The following is a 23,263-nucleotide window of genomic DNA, read 5'->3' as shown; positions in this document are numbered from 1 at the left end:
TGATATACACCCTGATAGTTTCTGTTCTGCTATATTCCTTAACATTCTCTACTACTCTATTTTATAAAGAGAAATAATCTTAACCCACCCAGTTGTTTTCACAGTCCACTCTTGGGCTTCTTGGGAGAGACGGGGTGCAGAGGATGCTGGGGATGTTACCGGTGGGGCTCCCAAAACCATGGTCACACAAGAGCCTTGGCTGTTGGCGTATAAAGTAGAGATGAGGGCTGAGGGAATAATTTAGAGACTCCTAGCAAAAAGGACATTTTCTTTCAATTATTAGACTAATGGGGAAGGTTTGAAAGACCTCAATAGGTAAAGATGGATGAACTCTTGGTAGGGGATCTCTCACCAGGCTGATAATCACCTCTGTCACCTCTGCCCTAAGAGCCTGTGTGGTCTTGAAGGCATTTCCAATTTATGACCTCAAGAGGCAGGTTAAGACTGGTTGAGATCCAGAGTCGGACAACTTGGATTTGAATCCTGACTCCACCACTGACTGAAGGTGTGACTTCAGCAGGTTCCTCTGGATTTTTCTGGATGTGGCTCTGTCTCTTAGATGTGTGTCTTAGGTTGCCAGCCTCTCCCTGGAGGAAAGGGCCGCTTTTTCTGTTCTGGACAGCTCTCTCCATCCCCTGCTCTACGTGCCCACAGATTTCTCTCACTCTCACCTTTCACAACCCCAGGTCTTTCACAGTTTAGTGAGCTTTAGTGGTCATCCAGCCAAATTCTAATTTTGGAGTTCAGTAAACTGATTTTGTAGATAAGCAGATTGAGGTTAAGTGACCTTCTCATTTGAAAGTCCCATTTTAACCTGATATGTTAGGTCTAAACACCGGTATTTCTTGGTATGAGAAAAACTGAGCACTGAAATTGTCAGTATCCCCAATTAATGGGATTGCTTATGAATGCCCAATCCTTCTCTCATTCTGTTGTGTGCGCTTTCAGTATTTGAAAATTTAACTTATGGCTTCCTCCTTGAGAATCATAACCATCACTGTTTTCCACATAAAATTATTTTCCTTTTAGATGTATATCTAGAGTGAAGTGATTTCAAAAAAAAATTACAAAAAATGATTATCAAGCAATTTTTACTTGATAGAAAAAAAATCCAAATGAGTAGTGCAATAGTTATTGAAAATGTAGTCACGCAAAATTACACCCGATATTACTTTTCTAACTATGTGAGGAAAACGCCACTTAATATCTGAATGCATCAGTCTTCCTATTTAAAGGGCAGCCTTCTTTTACCACTTCAGGTATTTAGGTAACTGAAATTTCTATGGACGCCCATACTAGATTCCAAGGAAATTGCTTTTTATTAACCTAAAAAGATAATCTGAGGATAGATTATGATCTACCTCTGAAACATTTTATTCCCCAATATTTGTGAGTACTAAGTATTCTTAGTTTAGGAAGCAAAAGGTCAAGTAGCAAATTAGCATTAGAACAAAATGCTGGGCTTCCCTGGTGGTGCAGTGGTTGAGAGTCTGCCTGCCGATGCAGGGGACACGGGTTCGTGCCCCGGTGCAGGAAGATCCCACATGCCGCGGAGCGGCTGGGCCCGTGAGCCATGGCCGCTGAGCCTGCGCGTCCGGAGCCTGTGCTCCGCCACGGGAGCCCGCGTCCCGCAAAAAAACCCACAAAAAACAAAACCAATGCTGAATGCCTATCAGAACACGGTGGTTTCATTTCTTGTGCAAATACACAGAAAACAAAGTCCACCTGAGGAAACAGCTGTCAGAACATCTTGTCAGCAGGTACATTAAAGTTTCTTAAAGCACACAGAGATATCCCTACATGGTTTAAGACGAGGCCAACAACTTTAACTCACAAACATAACAACACCTAGGCAAGAATAATACTTTCCAGAATTTTACCCTCACTTTACTCTTGCTTAATCATGAGTCTCTTTTCCGGCATCAATAACATAATCTCTCCTTCATTAGTTCTTTGCTCATGACAATTTAATCACTTCCAACTTGAAACCAAAGCTTTGTCTGTTATCACTACTGGTACCTTATTTGGGTGGGATTCATTTCTTAGATTGTCCTGGGGACACTAGGATAGTACACTTTGTGTAGTTTTGTTGTTGTTGTTTTAATTCTTTCCTTTCTAGATTTAAATAAAGACTATGGTTTTACCTTTCTAAAAATTCCCACCATCATCTCATTTGTCAAGGAATGAACAGGAGTGTCACCTTGGATTCTCCGAGAGCTTCTGGCCGCCTCATCGGCCTCCAAGTACCTGGCAATACTGTTATGTTCACTTAAAAAAAAATAGCTTTTAAAACATAATGTTTCATTTTGTTAACTGGGGTGGGAGGTACAGTGGTAGAAGAAGAGAGAATAAACCTAGGTTCCTAAAGTTTATGTAGAAGGAAAACGAAAGCAGAATCCATTCTCTCTCCTGACTTGCCTTAGTTTGTTTACATTTGAAGATGTTTACGCATAAATTCCCTTTGTAGTTACAAATCAAATTTGAAGGACATTCCCATAGGATTTGTTTATCTATTTCATTATGCGACCCTCAGAAAACCAATATAATGTTTGAGCTTTTTCTGGAAAGTGTATGTGGGCCTAAAGAGCATGTCAATCAACACACGACTTTTCTATATGTACAAGCTGCCTATTACTGTTCAGTACACCTTTTTCTTTTTTTCTTCTGTTTCGACTAGGATCTTTAAGGCCATATAAATCTACTTTATAGTTGGGTTCTTTTTAACACTTAACTACCTTGTAAGAACTCATCACTTTTGTATTTAACTTTTAGACTTTCTTTCTAGACAAAAGCCATTATTTACTAAGTGATTGGGAAAGCAAATCATGAAAAGTGCTCGATACTGTTACCTCTAGTCCTTTATGAATCGGTACCCCATAAACCACTGTCAATATTTGTATTAAACATTTACTGACCAAGATTTTACAGTAGCCTCAGACCCAGAAGGGACCACTGCAAAGGCACTTCAGCTCTTGTCAAAAGACCACCTTGAAGAGAAGAAAATGACTGTTCAGAAAGGAAACAGTCCTTTTCTGTCAGTTCAGAAAGGAAAACGGGCTATTTCTAAGACACAAGCACAAAGAAAGTCAAAGGAATATCAATTTGCAATTTTTCAAACCATTTCCTGGACCCAGGCTTTTTATGTAATTAAAGGCAGAAAAAGTGTAAAGAAAATTATTTGCAGCATAGAAGATCATTGATATGTAGGTTCGTTAATGAAAATGTTTACATTGATTCCCATGTCTGTTCTTGGTAACTTGTAAAACCCATGTTCACATGTATTTAAGTTATTATTCAGATTTTGTACTGAGAGCCTCACCCTAACTGTTGACCTGTATACCTAGAAGCTAAAGGTAGGAGTTAGAGGAAGTCCACTAGCCTTGGGATGGTCTTGGTCATCAATGATATGGATAACTCATGAGATGAAAAACTCAGCTTAAGAAAACAGTGGCCAAAAATGGTGTTGGCCAGAACAGAATGCATTGTGTGTCTCATGGATAAAGTTTTCCTAGCTCCTGTGTGACAACTGAATGAATAAATACCTAAACGATGTTAGAAGTATCAAAGCTATTTTTTTTATTTTAATCTTTTCATTTTCTCTGGCAATAGACATTCTTTCAGACAAAATTTTTAGAAAATTATCATCAGTAGAATAATCCTGTTTTCTGCTTGGATTCAACTGTATCTAGACCCATGAACTTGTCTGTTTGAAGCAGTCTGTTTAAACGACCATAACTTTTTAGTGTAGAGGAGTCTGATATATAACTTATATGCTTCTAACTGGAGCTAAAAGTTGTTCATTTAAGGTAGAGTGGCTCTATAAGTCAATGCGAACAATCGATATTCACTTTGAATTCACTTAAGTCTAAAATCGTCTTTCAATATAAACACTGATTCTGAATTCTCTTTCTTTTGCTAATATCACAGTTTTCTGCAAGGGACTAAAGATGGCTTTAAAAATGGACAAATGGGTCTATTTCTGAAGGTGATTATAACAAAGCAGGGTGGGCTACGTCCTCCCATCAAGACTCCTTGCAAAAGCTATAATCCTGTCCACAAAGCAAGGCTTTGCATTTACAACCAGGGCAACTTCATCCCTCCTTCTCCATACTTTTCTCCTCACCCCCAATCCTTCTTTCTTCTGCTTTCTGCAATACGCCGAGGTCTCCCTGAAGTGGGTCCCATCTACTGGGCCCCTCTGGTCCCATCTACTGGGCTCCTTCTCTGCCAGGCTCCTCTCTGCTCTAGAGGAACCCACACTCCTTGACTCCCAGTTGGGTGGAGGTCCTACAGAGTCTAGTGCCTAGGCTGGACCTGCCAGAAAGAGCCGAGGAGGGGAGCACCTGAGAAGATCATCAGGTGTCATGGAGAGGCTTCCCCGAGACTTTTCTGGTCTGAACTGCCTCTAACGGCATCTGGAGTCTTGTTCTTTTTCTTTCTTTCTTTTTTGTTTTTTTTGGTCTTAGTTCCCCATCCAGGGGTTGAACCTGGGCCAAGGCAGTGAAAGCGCCATGTCCTAACCACTGGGCCATCAGGAATTCCCTGGAGTCTTATTCTGATGTAACCCTTAGACCGCCAAATATGAAGACAGTCTTCAGGTTCTTAGGGTCCATTCCCAGTAAAATGGATCCTGTGAAACGTTCAAACATTATTTGCAGTTCCAGAACAAGAGAAAGACTTACTGTAGTCAAGTAAGTTACAACAACATGGATCTAGAGAGAGCCTCCCCGTTTTAGAAAACAAAAAGCATTATGAGCCCAAAGAGGCAAAGTGCTTGTCCTGGGTCTCACAGCTGTGGAATCAGCACTGGGGTGAATTGTTTTCCCCATGTCACCCCAATGTTTTTCAGCCTCAGTGAGTCCTTTTATTTTATTTAAGTCTGACTTTCTGTGGCCAGGTGTTTAGGTGGACTGGCCCTTCCCTATAGCAACACTTGATTTCATTGTTGCCCAGTAGGTTGTGTTAGGACAGGTGGAGGCCCCGCTAGCAATCAGGGTTAGTGGTGATGGTCTAAAAACCTAAGCAGATGCTTCTTCTATCTGAGCGGGTTTTATGACTTCCCCCCTCCCATTTACAGGCTGGCAAAGAACATGTGGACAATATGGATTCGTTAAATATACAGCCACTGAAATTATTGGAATTGTGTATTTTCAAATAATTTATGTAATTGCTGTAATTAATTTTGGTTTGTGTTATGTTTGGAATAAAAAGTAATAAAATTAAATTAAAAAGCCTCCCCCCCCCACATACAAAGGACTAAGTTCTTGCAATATTTTAGTTTCTTTTTAATTGCCCCATTTTTTAACTTTGATCAGTAAGGGAAAAAAAGCACTCAGCTGCAGAAGAACAATACTTGAATCCAATTAATTGTAGGAATTAATCCATTTGAGTGGGTACACAGATTGAAGCTTGTATTTCAAGTTTTAGTGCAATAAGGCTGTTTGCTATACATCTTACGAGGTCAAATTCAGTGGCATACCTAGAATCACAGGTCTAGGAGACATGAGACCAGCTTTACTTATACTAGAAAATTCTATCAAAAGTTACCTGTATTCTCAAAGAGGCTGTTCCACAAGGTGTTTTTTTGCTTTTTGTTTTTGTTTTGTTTTAATAGAAGACAGAAAAAAAAGTACCATTTGTTGTTTTAGTCACTACAAATATCCCAATACCACTGTTTCCCAGCTAGGTGAAAATTCAAACTCATTCATAGGAAATTCAATATTTAGAAAAATGAAAACTTTTCTTTTTTTTTTGTAAAGGAAAAATATTGGGAATCAGGGGGCTTGTTTTCATCAGGGAGTTTCAAGGGTAGACTACATGTCTGAGTGTCATACCTATTGAAGAGAAATTCAAGTGTCAGGAAGGAAGTGAGGGCAGAGGACCTTTCAATACTGAAAGTTTCAGGGGCATTTTGAAGAAAAAAATAACTGTTTTATGAAAAAAGCATCCTACAAATACAATCAGCCAGGCCAAACTGTCATTCCATGTGGTGATTCCTTTTCCAGAGTTCCTAAAGGATGGCCATGCAGTTCCTGTTTAAAATTTCCATGTGGAGAGCACTGATAGACTGGAGACCTCATCCCAACATTGGCAAATCTTGGTTTTGGAAAATTATTATTATGTTGAACTAAAACCTGTTTATTCCTGGGACATGCTTATGTTCTCTTGCACTTGGCACCCGACTGGTTTGACACATTTGCAGACAGCTATCATGTCTCTCTGGGTCTCCTTTTCCCTAATCTTGGAATCTCTGTTCTTTTCAGTGGTTCCCAAACAGAGTCTTAGGGAGTGTTAGGGAATTTATGGGGGTTTCTTCCCAATAATTAGTATTTATTGGGAAGAAGCCAGGAATACGTCCCGCAAAGATGGTTAGTCCCAGATGATGAACACTTGTCCCAACCCCTAAACCCCAGTAGGACCCTATGTTCCCCATATGACATGGATCTTCATTCTCTTGGTCACTCATCTCAGAAGACACCCAGAATGTCAATTTTTGAGCTGCAATTGCAGTTCTTACCTGCCAGGTCATAACGATACAAATTGGCACAGATTTGGGGAAATAAATTTGGTGTGTGGATTAAAAGTGTTCATACAGTCTTCTAATGCATTGTGTTGGTAAAGCTATAGGGAAATAGGAACTCTCATATGAAAAAAATTATCTAAAATGGTATAAGCTATAAGGAAGAGGATTTGAGATACCTAACAAAATTACATGTGCATTTCTCCTTTGACCTAGTAGTCTTATTTCTAGGAACCTAGGAACCTAGGAACCTACTGTGATGGCTCACCACATCAAATATAAAATAGCATAAGAACAAGATTATTCATTGCATCATTATTTAGAAAAGCAAAAGACTGACTCAATCCAAATAAACATCAATAAAGAAATAAAAGTTGAATAAATTATCATACAACAACATAACAGAATATCATGCAGCCATAAAAATATTGAATCACTATGTTGTATACCTGAAACCAATACAATATTTTAAATGAACTATACTTCAATTAAAAATAAAATAAATATTAGAAGATAAAAAATTTGAATGTTGAATATGCATGTCTTATAAAAATGTATATAATTGAATGTGTATTATTCAGAAAGTTTTTAAAAATGAAAAGAAAAACTGTAAAAAAAAGAATGAGAAAGGTCTTTATGAAAAAATAAGTTTAAAAAAAGAAAGATATAGAATTTTTTTTTTTTTTTTGTGGTACGTGGACCTCTCACTGTTGTGGCCTCTCCCATTGTGGAGCACAGGCTCTGGACGCACAGGCTCAGCGGCCATGGCTCACGGGCCCAGCCACTCCGCGGCATGTGGGATCCTCCCAGACCGGGGCACGAGCCCGCGTCCCCTGCATCGGCAGGCGGACTCTCAACCACTATGCCACCAGGGAAGCCCATAGAATTTTATATATGATGCTACCTTTGTGTGAGAGAGAAGGAAAAATAAGAGTACATATATATATTTCATATTATTACAAAAAGAAACAAAAGAAAGATAAATAAGAAATTAATTAAAATGGTGGTCCACAAGGTGGGTGGAGGTGGGTGGAGGGCATAGAAATAGGCAGTGAGCATTCTTTGGATGTATCTTTTTATATATTTTTGATTTATGAACCACTTAAATGTTTTACACATTCAAAAATTTAAATCAAAGAGGTAAAAAATGTGTTCCTACTTACTGGCTTAATAATTCTACTTCTAATAACTGAGCAAATGGAAATGCAAAAAAAAAGTATGAAAAAGTGAGCTCGTTGGAGTATTATTTTAATAAAAGTACCAAACTGGAAATGAACATTGCTAGCAAATAAAGAGTAAAATAGCAAATGACCAAGTCTTATAGGAAATATTAAGCAGTCACTAAAATTATGTTTATAAAGAATGCCTAATGATAGGGGGAAATTTCTCCACCAGTTTGTGGTCCTCAGTTGATCACTTTAACAGACTATTGGGCCAATAATCCACACTGATCCAATAGGAGAACTGCCAACGTTTTCCTTTTGAGCATCTAATGGGATACTCCCCAAACATCTGTCAATCATGGCACCTGCCACTCCTTTCCTTGCTCCTGCTCACATCTTGCCTTCCAGAGGAAATTCTCTGCCACCGCTTCTCAGTCCCATAAGGCTGTGTCCTGCTCCAGGCTGCCATGTTTTGCTGCTCCCTCAAGCCAACCAAGAAGAGAGACTACCTGTATCCTTGTTCCTTGCTGAGCCCGTGTGTCCCATTTTGGTTTGAGGAATGATACCTGGTTCGTGAAAGCTGTTTCAAGCCACATATCATTTAGATGATGTCTGTCCTCCTTTATGTTACTTACATCCAGATGACTGAATGTGTTTCCTTGTCATTTCTTCATTACAATGCTCAGAGCCTTTCAGTACATCAAAGTAACTTTGATTGTTTTCCTACTGTGTGCCAGGTACTGTGCCCAATACCTGGAGGGCAAAGATGGCTCGACACTCTTCCTGCATGCAAAGGTCAGATAGGGGTTTAAACAAAATGTGAACACATCTGTGATCAACCTCAGTAAATGTAATGATAAATATGCATAGAGTATTATGAGAGTGTTGAAGAAGGAAATCATAACTCCAAGAAAGGTAGGATGGTTGGAGATGGCTCTGAGGAGGTGATGCTGTCTCCACGGTGGACCAAGAGAAAGGGTCAGCCAGGCCAAGAGCAGAAGAGAAGGACTTTTCAAGCTAGGGAGTTAGGATTCACCGAGGCATGGACACACACCATGTTGTATGTGAAAAAGTATACATGTTTTAAACTACTGAAATTTAAATTGTGAAGCAGTGAGTAATGACAGATGAGACTGAAGAGGTACTAAGTGGATGAAGCCAATCTGAAAAGGCTCCATACTATATGATTCTAAAACCATGGAAACAGTGAAAGGGTCAGGGGTTGCCAGTGGCTAGAAAGGAGAGAGGATGAATAGGTGGAGCACAGAGGATTTTTAGGGCAAAACCTAAAAGCATTCTGTGTGATTCTGTAATGGTTGATGCATGTCATTTTACATGTGTCCAAACTTATAGAACTTATAACACCAAGAGTGAACCGTAGTGTAAACTATAGACTTTGGGTGATGACGTGTCAAGGTAGGTTCATAGATTTTAATAAATGTACCACCTGGTGGGGTTGTTGATAGTAAGGGAGGGATATGCATGTGTGGGGACAGGGAATAAAGGGAAATCCTTGCACCTTCGTCTCAATTTGGCTATAAACCTAAAACTGCTCTAAAAAATGAAGACTATTTTTTTAAAAAGGTATAGAGAGGTCCGTTTCCAGAGTGCCTTTTTTTCCAGTTTTAGGTGTTTGGACTTTATTCATGTTCGCTCCCATCACGAAGCTCCTTCTTTTTTTTTTTTTTTTTCAGTATGCAGGCCTCTCACTGTTGTGGCCTCCCCCGTTGTGGAGCACAGGCTCTGGACGCGCAGGCTCAGTGGCCATGGCTCACGGGCCCAGCCGCTCCGTGGAATGTGGGATCTTCCCCGACCGGGGCACGAACCCGTGTCCCCTGCATCAGCAGGCGGACTCTCAACCACTGCGCCACCAGGGAAGCCCACGAAGCTCCTTCTTATGAAGGAAAAAGATGGTGAATTCCATAATCACATGCTCCTCCCACCAATCAAATAATAAATAAAGATATGGACACTGAAGTCCATAGAAAACTTTAGACAAATTACAACCATACAGAGTACAAGACTTTGGAGATTTAGAAGTAGATTCTCTGTTTTCATCAATTTGCACTGATGATCTACTTCCCACAGCCTCTCCCCAAACACACACACACACACACACACACACACACACATGCATGTGCTCCTTCTCAAAAGGGCCTAAGGTCACATTGCATATCAACCCTTAGTTGCCAACTTCTCAGAGCCTTTGATCCCTTCTTTCACCAATGCTTCACGAGCCCAGCACAGCTACTTCACTTAGTTGGGCCGTTGCTTTCTCCAAGCTTCTGAAGAGCATTCATACATTTGGTAGCACCTTCCCTCAGGTCTTTGCCAAGGTTTAAATCCTAAATCCTGTCTCTGAAAAGCGTACCCCCTCATTCATAAGCTCTCTTTTGTAACACTACGTTCTGCCCACCTTCCCAGCTCTTCAACCAGCAGAGGCAAAATCCACTCATGTTATACACCGTCTCATCTCCTAGGGGTGCACATTGTCTGGGTCCTGCCCTCCTTTGGTGTAGGGTCCCTTGCCTCCCTCAAGGGGGCCCAGTCATTCCCCAGCCAAGTGTCCATGTCCATGTGACGCCTCCCTAGTTACTGCGTTGTTGTCCAAGCGGGGAGAAGTGGCAGACCCTGTCAAGGAAGAGGCCCTGTGTCTTTAACAAATGGAAGAGGGCCAGCCTCTAAGAGGGAGGTGTCCAGGAGGTCTGCAGTCTGAGGATTAGGGGACTCTGGGGATATAAGATTTTCAAGGGCGTCAATGCAATTTTGTGCTCTGACCCAGGGTCCCATTCCTTCCCAATCAGGCCCCTGACCCAGACCCAGCAGATCTGCCTAGGTTGGGAGTTCCACTTTCTCTGGGGTCCTCTTCCTGGTCCTCAGCTTTGCAACCCACCACCTACAGTACATGAGAGTCTTTGTAAGTTGCCAAGGGGACTTCTGCTTTTCACACTTAGCCTTAATTACTCTCAGACTTTTATTATCACTTTTTCCTAAAGTCTCACTGCACCCAGCAATAGCTATCCAATTCCTCTGTCCTTATCTTTGCTGTTTCCCCCGTATTTATTAAGTGCCTGATGTGCTTGCCCAACTACTGCATTTCGTACACCCAGTCCACCACCCCAGTCCACCAGTGACCTTGGCCCATTGGCCAGCTGTGTAAACTGGCTCAGAAACCTGTTAGAAGGCTGTGAAACAGAGACGAACAGCAGGAAGTTGATGACGGGGGCTCCAGCCCAACATCTGTACAAAGAGGGACAAAAGGTAGGCTGAGTAGAGTGGAAACTGGGCTTGCTTCTTCCGCAAAGGTTTCAACCAACCCATGGGCAAAGCTGAAGCTGGGATGGCTGTTGAAAGTTGTCCCAAGTTAGGGCAGGGAAGTTGGGCCTTTATGTCTCTGCTACAACCAGTCATGGTGCAACGTAAAACTTTGGGCAAGACATTTCTTTCCAGCTGAACGCAGTGTCTGGAGAAGATGTCAGTGGCAGTACTCTAAGTGGCTCAGGAAGTAAGTGCTTCCTCCAGGCAGGGAGTTCAGTGGCACATGACAGTAAGTGAAGCAGAGCCTCAGATGACTGGCCAGCCAGGAATGACCCAGGTACCCATCATTCTGGAGTGGGTACCTTGATATGCCAACCAACTGAGAATGGAGGCTGCAAGAGGGAAGCACAGAATACGGGATAATGCAGTCCCATGCAGACATACTGATTATGACATATCCATGGATCATCTAGCTTGAAATACCCACCAGAAAAGACAAAATGACCTTAGAAGTCTAAAATCTAAGGGTGAGGGAGGTCCAGACAGGAAGGATAGTGTTAGGATTCTATGGTATAAACATGTTCCCCCCTCAAATATGTCGAATTCCTAATCTCCAGTATTTCAGAATGTGACCTTATTTGGAAATAGGGTGGTTGCAGATGTAATTAGTTAAGATGAGGTCATACAGAAATAGGGTGGGCCCCTAATTTAGTGATGGGTGCCCTTATATGAAGACAGCCATGTAAAGTGAGAGACACACACAGAAGCCCATGTGATGACCAAGGGAGAGAGTGGAGCGATGCAGGAAATGCCAAGGGATGCCAGCAACACCAGAAGCTGGAAGAGGCAAGATGTATCCTTCCCTAGAGCCTTGAGGGAGTGTGGCCCTCTTGACACCTTGATTCCAGACTTCCGGTCTCCAGAATGGGGAGATGATAAATCTCTGTTGTTTTAAACCACTCTGTGAGTGGTACTTTGTTGTGACAGCCCTAGGAAAGTAACACAGATGGTAACTGAAATTGTGAAAGTCAGTGAGATCACACAGGGAGAGTGTGCAGAAAAGAAGTCAGGGTAAGGGAAGAATCAATAGCTGAGGAGCAGGTGGGGGGAACTCACGGAGGGACAGAGAAAGGCAGAGTGGCCATCCACGGGCCAGCATGGAAGAGAGCTACAGCTGTGCCTGGGGCATGGGGGCGAGGGGGTCACTGGGGAAAGCCAGGCCACCTGGGAAAAATGGGGGTCCATGGATTTTTTTTAACCTATCTGAAAGGTTAATTAGAAAGTCAATAGTTATCAATCAGTGTGTAAATAGATTGGCAAAACAGCATTGCATTCTGCTTCCTGAGTGCTGCATAACTTACTTGTGCTCCAGTAGGCCCAACTTGACATTTATTCCTTTTAAAATGTAGCATATATCTATTTAAAACAATATTAGTCTTGGCATTGTTTAGCTCTTGTGTACACTTCTGTCAAATCTGTGAGAGAGAGCGAGAGAGTCTTTGGCTCAGACTACAACTGATTTATGTGACAAAAATCTGTATCTGCCAATGTTTGCCAAAGGAACGCTATAAGCTGGAATCATTTCATGCAATTTATAAACACATTTAAATGAAAAGAAAATGTTTTACTTGTATTCGGCATCGTGAATGTATTTGTATCTGAATTTAGAAGACAGGAAGTAACCCACCCTTGGGAGGAGCACTCAGAATGCAGGCAAGGAACCCCTTCTTTCCAGGGTTATCAAAGGAAGCACTTTTCTTTTTTTTTTTCTTTTGGTACGCAAGTTCGGATCTTGTATTACGTGCCAAATCAAAATAGTAATGGACATCTATTAAAATGTAGGTTTCTAAAATAAATAATAATTTAAAATTTATATAAATATAATAACATATAATTCATACTAAAAATATAATTATATTTATTTGTATCTATTTTTTATATATAAAAATATAATAAATGAATATTTCAAGTAGACGAAAATCTCTCATATCCATGGGCCCTGTGGAATTCTGGAAAAACTTCAAAGGCGCAACTCTTAGCATCAACTCAAATTTCTTCTGCCTTAGCTGTACCAGCAATTCTCAGTTTTGTTTGCTGCCTGGAGTCCCTTGAAGCCCATGAAAAGCCAGATTCCTCTATCAAGCATTCCAAAGACTAATCCAAATTTTGGAGCTCGTAAGGACCAGTATATAGCCAGTATAATTTAAATATGAAAAAAATGTTTTCAAACATTCATTATTCAAAACAATCAGATTCTTAATAGGCTATCCATATATGTATCCTTTGATCAAATGTCACTGAAATTTAATGTGACTTGTGCAAATAAAAGGGTATCTTATTTTTTTCTGTGATTCTCTAGCATTCTGATTATCAACCTTATTATGAGACTATTTTGTACCATGTAATCCGGCTTGTAGCTGGAGCTCTGTTCTGGAAATATATTTGTTGGCAACTGTTCCATTTTCTTATGTATATATTCTTCATATTTAAATTTATGTGTTCTGGGTCCCTTCCCAGAACGAGTTAGATTGCTTAGGGTGGGACAAAGGCAGGAAAGTTTTGTACTGTGACTCTCTGAGATCCAAGAAACTAACGATGTGTTCCATTCTTAGAAGATGTGTTAAAATACAATGTCCAAACCTTCTGTGAAACTTGCAGTGAATCCATGATGTAGAATAAAAGTAACTGAAGAGGTTTTTTCCATGCATCATACAGGTTTGGGTTTGTAGAAAACATAATGTCAAACTAGAAAGTTCAATATTCTTATATCTTCCTCATTTTACCTGGGCATTGGTAACAGTTGACAATATTTTACATTATCACCATTCAGTTTTTAGGGAACGTTAGCAAACAATCATTTATTGCTTGATTGAAACAGACCTGACTTGTCAGTTAGGAAGGACAGTGATTTTTCCTATTTTCTAGGTGCTCAGAGAGGTTAGGCCATTTCCCTGAGACATACAGTTACTGAGGGAATGACCAACCCCAGACCACTAATTCTCAACCTTGGTAGCTCAGATGGACCACATCAGGTCCTTTTTATTTTAAAATAAATACCAATTCCATCATAATCTCTGGGGTGGGGCTCAAGCACCTCCAGTGTTTCAAATTTCTCTTCATGAAGCACTATGCATCCAGGGGTGAGAAGGTTGCTCTGGCAGATGGAAATTCTCAGGTTATTCACCCATTTCCACGTGAATTACTATCTTTCCTTCTTAAAACCTCACAGTGCTGTCATGAGAATTAAATGAATTAATGCATGTAAAGTGCTCAGTCATCTGGTACAAGGTACAAGTTTTAGAAGGAAAACTATCATCATCATCATCATCACCATCATCGTCAGGAAAGACATTCTTAGACAATTTGACTCAAATTACTATTCAATCGTAAAATGGTCAAATGGGGCTCAGGAAATTTCCAGGTTCTAGTATCTTTTGTCAATGAAAAACAAAGTCCTGTAGAAAGATGAAGATACGAGAAAAAGGAAATCATTGGAACTTTTAATAAGCTCCTTAGTAGCACTCTTATTTCTCATCATGGTCAGATAGTAACCTGTGACCACATAGAACTACCAAATAAGCTATATTCTAAAAATGGGATCTGAATGATAGCAAATGGCTAATAAAAACATTAACTTACCTCACAAAGGGAAACAAAACACATTCAGGGATCTTTACATATTTCAGTTCATAGAATATGATTTTACTAAATTTATATACTTATGTATTTTTGAAGTATCTTTAAAAATTACTATTGACATACATGTATTTTAATGATACAAAGTAATAATTTCAAAACCTATACCTGTAATAGACTTTCTTTAAGAATAATTTTCAATGTTTTATTTATTTATCTACTATGCCCATTTCTTCCTGAAAGTATGCTAAAAAAAAAAAGAAAGAACAAAAAGTATTAACGATTTCCTAGCTTAGATTGATTAATTACAAGCTTTGAATTTCTCACACAAAGTTTCTCTCACTATATTTTTTCTTTACCTCTGTAAGTGATTGTAACTAAATTTATGGTACTTTAGGCATCAGAAGTGCTACTATTTTTTCCCTTCTTTTGTCTTGATGTGGTGAATAGTAGTGATGACCTTGCAAAAAAAAGCATTGATACAAAGAGTAGGAAAAGAAGTGTGGATTTGAAAAGTTCATTTCACATAAAAATCAGACTTTCTATACTATGTGCATTTTAAAGCATTTTTTAATCCCCTTGAGCCCTATAGATCAAATTTAGAATTCAAGATGAAAAAGATCAAATAAATTGTCCAAATCCTTTGGAAAGCTATCTTCACCACCTGATTCTAGATTGCATTCTCTAACTGGGCATTTAAAACATGATTTTCTGAAAGAAAATTCCTAAAGCATAGACAGAATTTTACAAAAGAAAAAAGAAATAAAGAAAGTGATATAGTTTCGATTTTAGACTATCCTGTGATAATCCAGCAACTAAACAACTAAACACCAGCAGCCAACTAAGCTAATATAAAGGAGCAATATCTGAAATGCTCTCAGATTAAGGGGATTCAATTATTGAAGCAAATAGAAAATGTAGTTGAAAATATGCACTATGTGATGTGACAGGATACAGACTTTGAAATAGAGGTCATGTCCCACCATTGTATGTCTTGCACTCAGCAAAGTGTTTGGCCCATAGTAGAAACTCAATAAATGTTGGGTAAGGTATGTTGAATGTAAGGTATGGTAAGGTAAGGTATGTTTTCTATTTTTCATAGAAATATCATTCCAGAAGAGATCTTAGAAGTACCAGGTCAACTTCCAACAATCATTGTAACATCCTTTTCTAATGTGCTTTCTCTTCTATATGATAGATTCTCACAAAATTAACACAGTAACCAGGCTTCCTCTTAGTCTTATTTTCCTCGAAGTGAAATACCCCTTTCAACTGTATTTAGTGTAACACAATTGGTAAACAATTCTGCTTGCACGACACTGAGTGATCTCTGCACCTCTTAAAATAAAGCACCAAAATTTTAAATAATATAATATAGAAGAGACAGATCTTTGCAGAGAACAATCAGGTCATTATTTTTTAGGACCCAAAGGATTTTATTCTATTAATTCTATCTAAAATTGATTTAGCTTTTCCCTCTTATTTCTAAAAACATACTATTGAAGAAGACGGTCATTGAGGAGAAGATTGGTAGCTGTCTTCTAAAATCCATCCTGCTGGTCTCAATGGTAACAAAATCGTAGCCTCATAACACATAACTGCTTAGTTGGACTACACTTCTCAACTCTCCTTGTAGTTAGATGCACAATATGTCTACGTTCTGACTAGTGGAACGTGAACACAAGTGATGGATGCCACTTCTGGATTTGGGAATTAAGACTTCACAACTGTCTCCTCTCTTCTCTCTTCCTGCAGGCGGGAATCCAGATGGAGTGACTGAGCTCCAGCCATGCAGAAAATGACAGGGGTATTGGGGATGACAGAGCAGAAAATGGGAAGAAACCTGGGTCCTGGAAGGCTCCTGCAGGGCAGAGGTGCCCAGTTAACCTGAATTTCCCACCTCAGAATTGCTGTGTGTGAGACAAATAAATGCCCATACTCTCTAAGTCATTACATATTGAGGTCAATTGGGGTCTGTTTGTTTAGCCAGCCATTTCACCAGAATAGAGAAATCCAAATTTCTCAGGTGTTTTCTCTCATGCACTGCTATTAAGACAGGTCTGGTTTATGACATATTTGTAAAATCAACTATTTTGGTGTCGTGTATAGAAAGAACACATCAAGATCTAGTACAGCCTATGCCTCAAATTCCAAGGCTGAAAAGAATCTCAGAGTTAAGTTGATGGTCATTTCACTGTCACTGGGCTCCTGCAGTAGATGTGGAATCTAGGTGTTAACTCTGAACAAGGGTGTAAGTATGTATTGTGTTTGGTCTTCAAGAAATGTGGTTGATAACTGGATATGACATATATTTTGAATCCTGGCTTAAACACAGCTAACATGGTGGGTATGTCATTATGGAGAAGAGTTTTAGCCAAATCATATGAAAAAAAAATTATGTTGGACTGAGGACAGGCAGTGAGCATGGGCTATTTCTTCCAAGAACTTTAACAATGAATTTTCTGGTAAGATAAGCACAGGTGTTTAATCTACTGTCATAGCTTTACCAAAATGACCAATATTTCCTCTGAAATTAGAGAAGGTGCCATCTACCTACCTTAACAGAGGAGGAATTTTGGTAGATGGGGTACCAATGGAGCTGGGATAGATGAAGAAAGGAAGACAGAAGGCAGATGGCATACAGCTCTTCCTTCTGAATCTCAGCAGCATCACCAGGCAATGGCAGAAGGCACTGTCTTCCACTTCAAGGGGATGATGTCTAGGGGACTGGCAGGGTGCAGGAAATTTGGACTCTATTCTATTGCTGGATATGGAATTAGCAGCATGTGGAATTCCAGCACCAACATGATGGCAAGGTCAAGAAGGGAACATAAAGGGCAGGATGTGCTCATTGATTCACTTATATTGTCATAGAACAAAGAGAAAGATGAGCTCAAAAAGTAAGCATAGCAACCTCATGAGAAATAGAGAAGGAGCACAAAAATGGGGACTCAGTTTTCTGTTGAAGGAAGGGAAAGGAAGAGATGGAGGGAGGGAGGGAAAATGAATAATCATTATTCAATTACATAGAAGAACAAACTAATATAACCAATATAGCTGAACCAAAAAATCATTATTTATCACAGTCTACATACAGTCTTAAATATGTATACATATTTAAGATTACATTAAATATGTATAGTCTTAAATATGTATAAATATTTATCATACACTGTACCACAAAAATTTAATAAATTCCCCAGAAGTAGACATTATATACATGACACTATCTCATCACACACACACGCTAGAAATAAATAACATACCTTTAGACAACCACACTAAAATCAGTCTCTTAGACTTGGAGCAGAGCAAGACTAGTCTCCCACACAACTGAGCAAAGAGGAAATCAACCCACAGTTATGGACTGTGCAGGAATTAGTAAGGATGCTGCACGTCTGAATGTGGACAACACTATACCCATATGCTAATTCAAAGGATTAAACACTTTCATTTTTGAACAAAGTCACATACACATAGATCAACTAAGAAGTCAAATTAAGAAGTTAGGTAGGGCTTCTCTGGTGGTGCAGTGGCTGAGAGTCCGCCTGTCAATGCAGGGGACACGGGTTTGTGCCCCGGTCTGGGAGGATCCCACATGCCACGGAGTTGCTGGGCCCATGAGCCATGGCTGCTGAGCCTGCGCATCCAGAGCCTGTGCTCCACAACGGGAGACGCCACAACAGTGAGAGGCCCGTGTACAGCAAAAAAAAAAAGAAGTTAGGTAAAGGAAAACACAATAAACCTGACATCATAAAGAATGAATTATAGATTGAATATAAAATAATTTAGAATCAAATAGCCTAATTAATAAAAAATTCAAGTCTTTTAAAATATTAACAAAATCAACTTCTTGAATGTATAATCAGGAAATAAAAAGCTTCACAATTCACATAAAATTAGGAAGACAAAAGCAGATATAGGTTAGATTAATGACATAAGCAAATAATATATATATATATATATAATTCTGTGTTAATTAAATATATCAGTTAAACATTAATTAGCAAAAGAGTCTAAAAAGATGTAGTAGGCTTAAATCTGGTCCATAACTGTAGAAGAAACTCCCAGAGTTTTCACAGAGAGAAAATATTTTCCAATAAAAACATAAACCTCCATTGATTATATTAGCAATTTCTTTCACACTTCCAATGAATAAATTCTAAAGTTGATATATAAAATATTCCAAAATAGAGGAACATGTGGGAAAGACAAAATATGAGGAAATAAGGAAAAAACCATAATAGAGTATGAACAAATAAGATCTAAGCCAGAAATCTGTTTTAAAATCAGAAAATTGATCCACAAGATATAAAACATCAATAGATAAACGGAGAAAAACTATAGTTTATCATGATAAATGGCAAAAACTGCTGGATAAAATCTAACATCCATGCACAGTAATCTAACATCCATGCATGGTAAACTTGGGATAGACAGATGCTTCTTTAATATGAAAAAGTGGCCATTTCAAACCAATAGGCAATATAATATTTCAGGAGGTAACATTATAAGAATTCCATTAAAGTTAATAACACTGTCTGCTTGTATTTCTATTATTTTATATTGGGTGTTTGATTTTCTAACCAATGTGATAAGACATGAGAAAGGAAAAAAGATATTAAATTTTCAAAGAATCCAGAATTATTAATTCCTGATGACAGTCTGAGAAAACCAACAGAGTCAGCTGAAATCAGCAAAAGATATTAAAATCAATAAACAATAGCAATAATATAAAAATAATCAGAAAGTAACAAGGAAATCAAACCATCAAAAGACTGAAAATATCCATTTATATATAGACACTTGGAATTGAGGAGTTCTTTTTAAGCAAAAAGAAAAGAATGAAATTATTAAGGAAATGTCCAACAGATTTTACTCTGTCAAAAGGCACAGTTAACAAAATTAAATATCAAGAGACAAAATGGGTAAACTATTTGTAATATAGAACAAAGGATTATTAGTTGTAACATGTAAAGACATATTATAAATTAATACAAAATACAAATTCTTCAATTTTAAAAATTTATCAACTGACAATTCAAAAAGAAGAAACACTGATGTCCATAAGCATGTAATTATCAAAAAATGTAAATACATGCATTCGATCTGACGTTGCAATTCCCCTTTGAGTAATTTGTACCCAGGAGTTAATTAAGAATGTACCAAAGATTTAATCACCAGAAATTTGTACTCAAAGCTCTCAGTAAAACTGAAAATAACTAACAAGCAAATGCCCACTATTAGAGGATTGAATAAAATAAATTATGTATACCTTGCTAGCAAGAAGTACAACTTATATTGTAAATAACTGTTTACTGAAATAGAAAAGTTTTTGAAGATTTAGTTGAGTAAAAAAGCAGATTACAAAATACTGTGTACAGTACTAGTCCATCTTTGTAATACTTAAATACACACATGCATGTATTTTTGTGTCAGTATAAAGTATCAGCAGTGATTATCTTTGGACTTCAGCAAAATTTAAGTTTTTACTTATTTTACTTTTTTCTATTTTCCAGTTTTTCTACAATGAATATGTAACAGTTTCATCATCAATAAAAAGTATTTTTACTTATAACAATAATCCATCAATTTCCGTTAATATGACACAGTTAATTTTGGCATAATTCACCCTTCTTATGTTTAAACAATACATGTATGTATGTTAACATTAAAATAAAGATGTCATAACTAGTATAAAAATGAGATAAATAACACTGTGACCAGAAATGGAACAGAAGTGAAAAAAGATGAGCAGGGGTAAAGACACTGTGACTCCTGGGGAACAAAAATGAACATAAAGAGTATGTGCCTGGCATGTTACAAGAGCTCAAAAAAATGGATTTAATCTTATTATAAAGAACAGTTGATCGCCATTTTTCTGGCAACAAAACTTCAAATTTTTGAAAGCTCAGAATGTATCTCTTCTAGTCTAAACAAATTTAATCACTTATATTTTCTTAACTTATTTTCTTATATAAGTGACCCTTAATATTCCAAACTTTTCAAATTCATTTGATTGTCTTAGTTTGGATGCACTCCAGTGTTTTTCGTACAGGGATGCCTAAATCTTCAGCAAATGACATGACATGAACAAGGGTTACCGTGTGCCTTTTCATGGCCTTTGGACAAAGAACCACACGAGTTGGCCCACTGACTCTTGACCTACAGTGTTGTAGGGCTCTTTAGTTTAATGGCAAAAAGCACACACTATAAAATCAACTCCCTAGGTGTGAATTTCAGCTCTGTCCTTTACTTGCCATGGGGCCTTAGTGTTCCTATTTGCTTGATCTTGCCTTACCTGGGTTTAAAGCACCTGGAACCATACTCAGCTTATCCTAAGTCTTAACAATAATTAATTCAAGTTCATTTGTAGACTTAAGCTACCTCCAAGTCAATGCTGCCATGTATGTTTTACTATAATTTTCCGTATTATAATTTTTTTATTCCTAACCCAAGCTCATTAGGAAATTTGTCTATCAACCAGGGAACTAAGTTTCCCTCAGAGAATGACATCATCAATACAAGTAATCAGCATTTTTTCATCCTAGTAAGTTTCATTAAACGTTCAATAGTACCAGCCCCAAATGGGTGGCAATATTTATGATCTTATTGGTGATCATTCTCAGCAGATGATATGTCAGTTAGAATACTTCAGCCTTAAGAAGGAAAATCCTGATTCGAATTGGCTTAAACAAGTGATTTGTTTTCTCATGTGACAAGAAGCTTAAAGGGGCTCCAGTGCTGGTGGCTTCAGCATCTTGGCAAAGTAAGGAAGGGCCCGGTTCATTTCATCTCCTGCTTCCCACAGGCTGTTCAACAGGCTGACTTTGTCCTCAGTCTTGCCCATGGTGGCCAGAGCGGTTTACAGTCACATCTGGACAAGATAACATCCAGGAAAACAAAGCAACCGTTTCCTGTTTCATTAACTCAGGAGCAGGAAAACCCTTCTCAAAACCCCCGCTAGAGAGAAGTTTCTCTAGCCAGACATGAATGACGTGACTATCTCTAAACCAAGACTACGGGAATCTGAGTTCATGATTGGCACAGATGAATCAAGATTTACCCCAACAGCTGGAATAGGAGGTGGTTCCCCTGAAACTCATGGAAGAGCTTAAACCTGCCCACTGAGGTGGGCGTGTGGACAGGACTGAATGTGGGGTGACAGCCAAGCATGTCTGCTGTGGTTGACCCATTCACAGCAGAGTGACAATTCCCTTTTCTTTTTTAATGTTCAGGTAGCAAATGGATATGCCAAGGGGATCAACTCAGGCTCACCACTTGGCTACATCTCTATGTACATTGAGTTAAAGAGAGACTGTATCTTCCAAGAAAACAGAATTGCTGTCACAATCTCCCCACAGTGTCTTCATTTCAGATATTACCCTCTGCTACGGACTTGAAGAGTTAGCAGATGAATGAATGCTGTTTATCTTCAAATTACACATCACTCAGCATGTGTTCTCCATGTATCAGGGCCTCGTCGAATAGAGCAAACAGACATGGGTGTCATCTTTCTGTGAAAAGGAGGAAAAATCTAGCCACTTGTCTCAACACACCTCTGTCCCCAGCGCTGCTGACATATCTCTGGTCATAGACACACAGCGTGTAAATACTCCCCCTCACAATTCACATGGTACAGATATTCACGTTCTAATGGTTACTTGAGTGATTGGTTTACAGATTTTTTTGACACAAATTGGTTTTTCTTTAAGGTAAGTTTACAAATTCACAGCAGTCAATCCTGCATTAAACCTGGCTGATCAATTTTAATGAAATGCCCTAAGTCATAATAATAATTTTAAAAAACAACCCTGTTTTATATTACAACAACAAAGAGGTATTTAGTTGCCCCCAGGTCCTAGCCTCCACCTGCTCCTATATAAAGAAAATGTGCTGCAATAATAGTGACATTTTTAATTATGCGGTTTTTCTATAAAACCCTGGTTGGTATATCATGGCTCTGCGAGGTCGTAACAAACTTCTCCAGTGATGGGCTGACCTCAGAGCCCAGAACCTCACAGGTGCTCTGGAAAGAGCACAAGAGGGAGGGTTACTATAGCTTGAAGGTTTAAATTCTTTATTTTTAATTATTAATAAAAATCATTTTAGAATCCTCCCTTCACCCTACTTTACCCTGGAGCTACACACCCACTTTTCCTTCCCTCCCCACTTCTAGAGAGAGTTTGTACTGCCCATTTCACCCCCCTCACCTTCCCAATCCAACTTCCAACATCACCATTTGTCTGTAACTTCCATTGTGAAGATCAATGGCCTTTAGTCATCAATTTCAAATGCTTTCATTTACCCCTCACTTCGTGTCACTCCTCTGAGGAATAGGAACTGTGTTCTGCCCCATAACCCACGTGCACAGGAGCCCCCAAAAGCTCTCTCCTCCTCTGGTCCAGCAACACATGGGGGTCCCTTCCACGTCCCCACCTCAACACTTGAAACACAGAAAGGACACCCTCCTCGACCCTGAAAGCTGGCATTCGATGTGACAGTAAGTAAGTGTGCTTCAATGTCCCCTGTGTTATGACAGAGCCACTAGTGTACTGTCCTTGACTTGTAGGCACATCTTGAAAGGGTTTCTACAGAGGACAGTGACACACTGATGTCTGTGGTTATAAAGAAGCTTCTGGCAATAACGCAAAGGATGGTGCAGACACCAGAGGACCCAAGACAC

The sequence above is a fragment of the Mesoplodon mirus genome (genome assembly GCF_964341445.2).
Source record: "Mesoplodon mirus genome assembly, chromosome: 13".
In the NCBI taxonomy this organism is placed as follows: Eukaryota; Metazoa; Chordata; class Mammalia; order Artiodactyla; family Ziphiidae; genus Mesoplodon; species Mesoplodon mirus.
This window is presented reverse-complemented; position numbering follows the sequence as displayed.